This window comes from Herpailurus yagouaroundi, unplaced genomic scaffold, assembly GCF_014898765.1.
Source record: "Herpailurus yagouaroundi ecotype Mexico unplaced genomic scaffold, PumYag 29, whole genome shotgun sequence".
Classification (NCBI taxonomy): Eukaryota; Metazoa; Chordata; class Mammalia; order Carnivora; family Felidae; genus Herpailurus; species Herpailurus yagouaroundi.
This window is the reverse complement of record NW_024412377.1, coordinates 59,803,774-59,812,504: the sequence shown is the minus strand read 5'-3', so window position 1 is coordinate 59,812,504 and position 8,731 is coordinate 59,803,774. Positions and strand designations below refer to the sequence as shown.

At 41.9% G+C, this 8,731-nt stretch overlaps 1 pseudogene; it reads right to left on the bottom strand.

The window, feature by feature from the left end:
* Positions 1-2,837: 2,837 nt before the first annotated feature.
* LOC121010700 (60S ribosomal protein L5-like) lies at positions 2,838-3,782 on the bottom strand (annotated as a pseudogene).
* Positions 3,783-8,731: the final 4,949 nt, after the last annotated feature.

Genomic DNA, 8,731 nt, shown 5'->3' with positions numbered 1-8,731 from the left:
TGTCAGGTCTCCTGGGGGAGGGTACCAGATGCATAAGACCTAGAGCAGCAATGTCATTTCATTCCTTACCTATTTATTTGGCAATAGTTAAATATATACCATGATGCAATTATGATGAGGAACAAAAGACAATAAAGAAACTAAACCCCAGCCTCAAATATAAGTAATGTGTTCTTCCAGGAGAGAAGATGTAGAGGGTAGAGATTGGTCATTTTCATGCCCTTTTATTATATTACTTTCTAATAAATTTTTCAGCACTGAGTAGGTGAAATTTTCCAGAGAGATAATACTTTGAGGTCCTTTCCTATTACTGAAAATATCATCAGAGTTTGTCCTCTTGATGATAGCTTCAGAATAGGGGTTGCAAACTCAAATCCTACAGGGGCCATAAGGGACAATAAACCAATGAAGCATTCTGAGTATAAGTGTAGGAGCACGAGAATGTAAAACTTGGGGTGTAGACCATGGAAACTTTGGGAGCACACAGACTATATAAAGGGCATCCATTTTGGAGTAGGTTATTGCCAGGTCTTTTAAATTTTTGAGAGAATTCAGAAATACAGAATTTAACATGAAAGCTCTTTTTTTTATTTAAAAATTTTTTAATGTTCATTTATTTTTGAGGAAGAGAGAGAAACAGAGTGTGAGTGGGGGAGGGACAGAGAGAGAGGGAGACACAGAATCCAAAGCAGGCTTCAGGCTCTGAGCTGTCAGCACAGAGCCCGATGTGGGGCTTGAACTCATGGACCTTGAAATCATGACCTGAACCAAAGTCGGACGCTTAACTGACTGAGCCACCCAGGTGCCCCAAAAGCTCTTTATTTTTAAATACTGCATCAAATACTGTAAACAAAATAGGTGTGCCAAACAAAGTGTGTTTGAATATCATTTTTTAGCCTTTGGCAACCAGCTGGAATTTAAACAAGCAATGACATATAGTGGGTGCTGTTGTCTTTCCAGCTGTCTGAGAAAACCCAGAGTTCCTGCTCCAAAGCCCACCCCCCGCCAGATACCCTCTACTCTATCCTCTCACACCCACTGGCTCTCCAGACAATAAGCTGGACAACTGAAACCAAGAGTCTTACTGCCAAGGTATTGCTGCTGAGATTTTCAAGTTTCAAGTCCCTGGTTTAGAGTGAGTCATCTCAGATTCAATTAATGGAGAATTCCTCTGGGTTTGTCACCATTGGCAGAGGGGGAAATGACTCAGACAGAGGAGTATGCAGTGCCTAATGGGTCCAGCATGTGAGGGCTTTTGAGATTGCTGGGTATGGTGCTCATGGTGCCCAAAGGGAGCGCAGAGGAGGGCTAGAGGTTACAACATGCTCTCAGCTAAATTCACTGCTGGCTCTTTTGGACTAAAAAGAATTTGAGATATTTGCATCTGACCTCAAACATAAAGTAGGTCCAGCATCTCAAGGAGATGTATTATTACAAGCTCTCTGTTTCCTTCCCCAGCCTTATTTCCTTCTGCCTGCCCAAACTGTGCACTTTGCATCCTGGTATCACCAAACTACTTACAGTTCTCCCAACCCCCTTTCTTGCTTTTATACCTTTGTAAATTCCATTTTGCCTTCCTGGAATACCTTTGGCCTTATATTTATATTTTGCCTTTATTCCACAGTGCCTTGTGCATGGACAAAGGTTTATAAAACTGTATTGAATTGAATAGTCACTACACAGCCCTGAAGTGACCACAGTGTGACCTGTCTCAATCCTGTGGGTCAGACCTAAAGCATCATTGACTCAGGCTCTGCCATCTAAGCCCTTCTGAGTTATCTGCGGGCATAATTGGGGTGATTAGAGCACAGAAAGTGGGAATGCACAGATAACTGAGAAGCCAGTAGTTTCACCTTACTGCTATCATTCACTCACATTTAGGAAACATTCATTGAAAAAATACTTTGTCAGGCATTGTTCTAAGCACTGGGGATACAGCAGTCAGGAAGAGGAATCTGCTTTTCTAAAGTTTCTATTATATGTGGCAGGGGAGAAGTAAATCAGTAAATATAAACACTAGAATACCAGGTAACATTAAATTCAATGAAGAAAATCACACAGAATAATCTGATACAGCTAGAATAGTTGGGGTAGGATTTTTCAGATAGAGTAGCAGTGTTGGTCTTTCTAGGAAAGCATTTTTTTGTGTGTGTGCTGAGACATACATGATTAGGACTCATGGTAAGACATAAGGGAAGAAAGTGCATTCCCATAGAGGAAAGAATGACTGGAAATGTTCAGAGCTTGGAATGAACTTGGTGTGTTCCAAAAAGAAAAGGGCAAGAATGGCTGGAACAGCGTTAGAGAGGGCAAGAAATAAATTCTGAAAAGTAGTCAGGTGCCAGAGAATGAAGGGCCCTGTGAGACCACAATAAGGAATCTGAACTATTGTGAGTGTGATAGCAAACCAGTAGAGGGTTTTATGCAGCTTCCTGTATGTTATGACTTTCCTTCAGTTGGTATGGATTGCTGCATGACAAGAGGAGAAACAGTAAAATAATTGAGACTGAGATTGAGGACTGGATGCCCCTTTACTTATGGACCCAATTTCAGACCAAAAGGCCTTTATTAGTCATATTGAGAAAAATGCCTTGGCAGTGATATTAGGAACTTGTAGACTCCATGAGGTGCAGTATTATTGAAATGATTGGACATGGACTGTGTCCTTCCTTATGCATACAAATACCTTTGTGGGCCTATATTCCTCCTTTGCATATATAATCTAGTAGTATACTGTTTCTTAAACCTTAACATATGTATGAAACACCCACAGATCATGTTAAATTGCAGGTTTTGATTTGATAGACTTGGGGTGCTTCATTCCCCCTTTTTTTTAGCTGCCTGGTGAATAAGTTTATTATTGTCTTTATCTGAAAAATCTTCATAGAAAATTGTGGTTTGGTTTATTAGCTCTCAGCAGCCTGCTCCTAAACTCTAAGGAATCTTGCCTTCTGAACTACCTAATCTTTCTTCTGGACAAGAGACATTTGGGGGGACGGTTTCACCTCTTCTTCTTAACTTATTTCTTAGGCTTCTTCTTATAAACTGGATTCTCTCATATAGCAGTGTGAGCTTTCTTAAACATCCCCATCATGTCTGGAGTTATGTTGTTCCTTATGTAATGAGAGAATTGTTTCTTGTAAGAATCTTCATCTTTTCCCACTAGGTAATGCATATAATCTGCAACTTTCTGACCCAGGATGTTCTTCCAGTATACTTCTACATTGAATTCCTTGCTTTCTGAACTATACCAGGGAATTGTTTGAACTGTGAAGGATAGACAAGCCTCCATCCACAGCTCCCTTGAGGGCCCCATAAACTTTATTTCTAGTAGTAGTTCTGGCAAGCCCTGTATCCAAATAGCAGCTGAAGGTACCAGGTTGACCATCAGTGCTTTCCACATTGTATTCATCTCTAGTCACCTCCATTTGGCCTTCATAGGTCTTGTCCATACCAAATGAGTTAAGAAGACTGCAGGCCAGCAGCAGGCTGGTACAATATGCTGCAACATAATTTGTCAGGCCAACCTTCACACTTTGGGAGCTCAAGAGCAAAGCTACACAAACTATCATATCTCCTTCTCTACAGGCATAAGCAATCTGACAAATGATATGCATGAACTATCATCCTCTATTTAGATGTGTTGTACTTATTTTTATCCTGAATTACCAAGTGTTTCCAAGCATAGTAATCATTTTACCCTCTCATCTGTTTCTAAATTTCATTTGGTATCTCTTGAAATAAGCCTTATTCTTGACACTTTTAACAAACCCCATCCTGTGAAACAAAGGCCAGTCAGTGTCTATGGCTCACCACAGACCAACTGGGGTGCTGCATTTCTAATAATCTCCCAGGTGGTGCTGAGGTATCATGTAGTCAGATTATGCAGTCTGAGGACTACATTTTGAGAAGCCCCTTTGACCAGGATGCAATCAGAGTCCTTCACCTGTTTTCAGTTTACCTGTTCAGATTCAATCTCCTTGGTTCCAGGGTTGGAGTGGCCTTGTATAAAAGGAGATACAAGATGAAAAGTGATGTTGAAATCATACCTAGGCCCATGGGATCCTGAATTAAGTAGCGAGGCCAGATGGACTATGTCAATGCAAAGTCCTATCCATTTTACAAAGTGGTCATTCCAGATGCCCTCCTAAGGCACCAGGGCCATTTGTTACAGAATCTCCTAGAAGACAGAAGGCAATTTGAAACAAACCTGAGCCCTGAGCCCTGAGCACCCAGGACTGGCCAGCAGGCCAGCTGACCATAATCTAATGGCACCCCATTTCTGTTTCCTAGAAACACCAGGCTCCCCTAGCCTGTTCCTTCAAGGAAACCTCTTTGTATTGCTTCAAAGTCTTGCACAGGATATTAGCCACTTCCTTCTCTATAATTCATCCTTCCACTTTGCCATCTGGAATACTTCTCTTTTACAAGTGCCTAAGTTGTTACAGTTTGAGGCAGTTGAATCTTAAATTTGGTAATTTATTGTTTTTAATGCTTTCTTCCCCAAATTCAGATTTTGTGGTTTGAAACAGACTCCAGCCAGGATTTCTGCTTCCTAGCTAGACATCTGGTGGTCTGCCCTTTCCAGGTCTTCTCTGGGTTTATTTTTCAGCTTCCCACTAGTGACTATCAAGGGTTTCTTCAGTTCACTCCTCCCATTGCATCCATTAGTTTCTTTCATCTCATCACTGCCCTGAATGCCTAGGACAGACCCCTTATGGTGGGAGCTAAGATAGAGTTACTGGGGACCAGTAGGCTATAATTTCAATTGCAACACAAAGCTCTTGCTGTGCCTGAAATATCTTCCTACTGATACTTGAAATCCTACCTTTAAAAACCATTGGGGTTATGGGTCATATAAATAATAGGTAGAAATAAGTACAAGGTAAACAGCGAGATTTGAGAGGAAAGGGACCTCACAATTGTTGAATATTTACTGTGTGTCAAACTCTGAACTGGGATAGAATAGGTAAAATCACCCTTACTCTGCAGATGAAGAAACCAAGTCTCCAAATAATTGTCCCAAGGAATTCTGATTACAGAGTGGTGGGGTCAAGACTTGAACAAGATCTAACTCAAAGCCCATGTGTTTGTCATCAGGTTAGTATTGAAGAATTACATGAGGGACAGGACACAAGGCAGAGGATGTAAACCAGATTCTGGGAGGTATTTAAGGGTGGGATAATTAGGTACAATCAAGCCAGGAGGCAGAATGGGCACAGAATTTCCAGAACAAGGTACCAGCTACTAGATATAAACTTCATATTGAACTAACCTTGGCATTACTTCAAGATTTTTTGAGCTTCCTATTTATGGCAAGAACTGTACTTCCAGTTTGGTTAGCTTGAAGCTTGTAAGTAAAAGTGAGTGGCAGTAATCTGCTTTATGGAAATTCTGAGTAGGAGTAGGACAAGATTAGTTGGTCCCTGGAACTTTTTCCATGATTCTCTTTGAAGAGGTGCTTTTAGGTAACAATACCCTGGTGGTTCTCATCCCGTGGAAGTTTTAGCCCAATCCTTGGGCCCCATCCAAGACCAACTGTTGGGTTTCTAGCTGTAGGACCCTGACATCTTTGCTCTCTGAAGATATCCAGGACTGATGAGAAGCCAGAGCTAAAACCACAGACTCAGGATAAATGAGCTTACTATTTTTCCTTGCTCTGAAAAGGACAGATCTAAAACACAGGACAATTCTAGGAGGCAGAGGAAAATAGGGAAAGTTTTTTGGTGCTGAAAGCTAGAAAACTGAATTTTTGTCATTCAGAAGGAGAAAAAGACAAATTTTGACCATTTTACAATTTTGCCAAAAGACCAACCACCCAGAAATTCCCTTCATCTCATGTTTTGATGAGTCCAACTTCCAATGTTTAACCTTCTTGGGGTCAAGAGTCAGGAGTAGGTTCGATTCCGACACCCACCGGAAAAGCTCAATTTTAAAACTCCTTATACTACATACAGGGTCCCCTATTTGTCTAAAGTACTTGCAACTAGGAAAAGCCTGCTTCATTGATTTTAGATCCAGAAAATCTAAGAGACACAGTGGTTATTTGTCCTGACCAAGGTTGCTTACTAAGTCATCAGGGAGCCAGAGCTAGATCTGTGCCCTCCTAGAGCTGTCTTCTTTAAGTGCGGCAGCATTTAAGACGTTACTGGAGGGGTTCCTGGGTGGCTCAGTCAGTTAAGCGTCCAACTCTTGATTTCAGATCAGGTCATGATCTCACGGTCATGAGATCTAGCCTTGCGTTGGACTCGGTGCTGGGCATGGAGCCTGCTTGAAATTATTTCTCTCCCTCTGCTCGCTCTCTCTCTCTCTCTCAAAAACAATACAAAAGTGCTCCTGGAATGTGATGAGGAATACAATCATCCCTACAAGATGAATAGGGGATGCTGAGAGAAATAGTCTGTGTGCCCAGCTTAATACAGCCTCGTAACAGTGCCCTAAGGATCCATGGGGCTCCATGGTTACAGTTACAAGTTTTTAGCAAGTCTCTGTCTTTTTGGAATTGCTACAAGACCCCAAGATGAACTATGTCCCACGAAATCAGAAATGAGCTGTAGAAGATGATGGAAACTTCAGAGCAAGATGATCCCAGCTAGCATTTATTCTTTCTTGATTTGTCCTCCGTCTATTTCTTGGGATTTATTACAATCCAGAAGAAAATAAATGAACTAGATTCACGATATGTAAATGATCTTTTTGCCTAAGAAAAGGTATGGTCAAGAGAGAAAACATAAAAATCCCAAAGAGATGAAGTAGACTTTTATTTTTTTTTAATTTTTTTTTAAACTTTATTTATTGTTGAGAGACAGAGAGAGAGCATGAGCGGGGAAACGGCAGAGGGAGGAAGACACAGAATCTGAAGCAGGCTCCAGGCTCTGAGCTGTCAGCACAGAGTCCGACGTGGGGCTTGAACTCACAAACTGTGAGATCATGACCTGAGCCGAAGTCGGATGCTCAACTGACTGAGCCACCCAGGCGCCCCGAAGTAGACTTTTATAGATCATCTAGGTCAGTGTATCCGTCAGGATTGGGAAAGGAATGAAAATGACTTCCCCATCTCACATGAGTTCATCTTATTGGTAGAGTGTAATCCAAATGCAAAACTCACGCTTCAGGAGGTCTGAGAAGTACAGTTTTTGTCCCTAACCACTCTAAATAGAAGGATGGTAAAAAGAAGGTTTAGAGAATCAATCCAACTATTGGGCAAAAACAGCAGTTCAACCAATAAACCATAGAATAGTGAGATGTAGCTACATGTTATTTTTTTAAAAAGAGATTTGGGGCGCCTGGGTGGCGCAGTTGGTTAAGCGTCCGACTTCAGCCAGGTCACGATCTCGTGGTACGGGAGTTCGAGCCCTGTGTCAGGCTCTGGGCTGATGGTTCAGAGCCTAGAGCCTGTTTCCGATTCTGTGTCTCCCTCTCTCTCTGCCCCTCCCCCATTCATGCTCTGTCTCTCTCTGTCCCAAAAATAAATAAACGTTGAAAAAAAAATTAAAAAAAAGAAAAAGAGATTTTTGTTCTCAAATGAATTTGAGCCATGCTTGGCAAAACAAAGTTGAATATGGTTCTTTACTGAAATATGTCTCAGGATCTTCAATATCCACTTACACAGCCCCATTCTTCATATTTTGGAAAACATGAATTAGGTAAACACTTATCTAAGCCCATTTTGCAGATGAGAAAACTGGAGTCCAGAGAGATTAAATAAGTGCCTGAAATTGAATAGCCAGTTGTTGGCAAAGCTTGGACCAGAATCTATGCCTCTTAACAAGCTAGGAGTGTTCTTTCTGCTAGGAGAGAATGAGGAGGAGGTAAGGGTGGCAGGCAGGCAAGAAAGAAGAAAGAGGAAACTGACAGGAAGGTGAGAAGAGCTAGAAATCTAGAGGAAGACTATGCATCTCTGTCTCCCCCAGTTACTGAGAGTAAAAAGTACAAACACTCTGCATGCGTCCTGACCCCAGATGCAGAATGAATTCATTAAAGAAGGTCAGAGCCCTGAACCCACATCTCATCCCTTCCCACATGTGCCTGGAATATGTTGATGCTTTGGCCTCGATTAGTAACAGGGAAAACTGGTTCTGTGGAACATGTCATCTTTATAAATAGAACCAGAGGCCAGTGGTTTCTAAACAGTCAGGAGACACTCTGTCTTCTGGTGTCAGCTATTTATTTGTATTTCCGTTTCATAAAATGCACCTTCTCTGGTTCTAGGCTTTGCCCCATTAGACGTCTGCTCTCCTGCCCCAGATGTGCTACACAGATTCCTGGCCTCTTGACTCAAACCCCCGGGAACGGGGCCAGTGGGCACTTTCTCCTCTGGTCCCTGCCAAGGTTGTCACTGTGGTGAGGATGTTTGCATTTGATAGTAATTCCTCCTTTAGATGGTGCACGTAGGGGAAGGAAGAAAAAGAAAAATATCTTTCTCAGCTGCTATGCCTCAGTGGCCACATCTCTTTCTTTCAACCAACGTGCACATTTGTTAATTCTTTTTAACAAAACTTTTGGTGGGTTAGTTCTTTCTGGTTTGTCACTCACAAGAAGTAGGTAGTAATTCTGAAATGATGAGCAATCTGGTGATGTTATAGTGCAGTCTCTTCCCCACTCATGTCTTTCTTCCTTCCCTCCTTCCTTCCTCCTTCCCTCCCTCGCTCCCTCCCTTCCTCTTTCCCTTCCCCTGTCCATTCCTTCCTTCCTTCCTTCCTTCCTTCCTTCCTTCCTTCCTTCCTTCCTT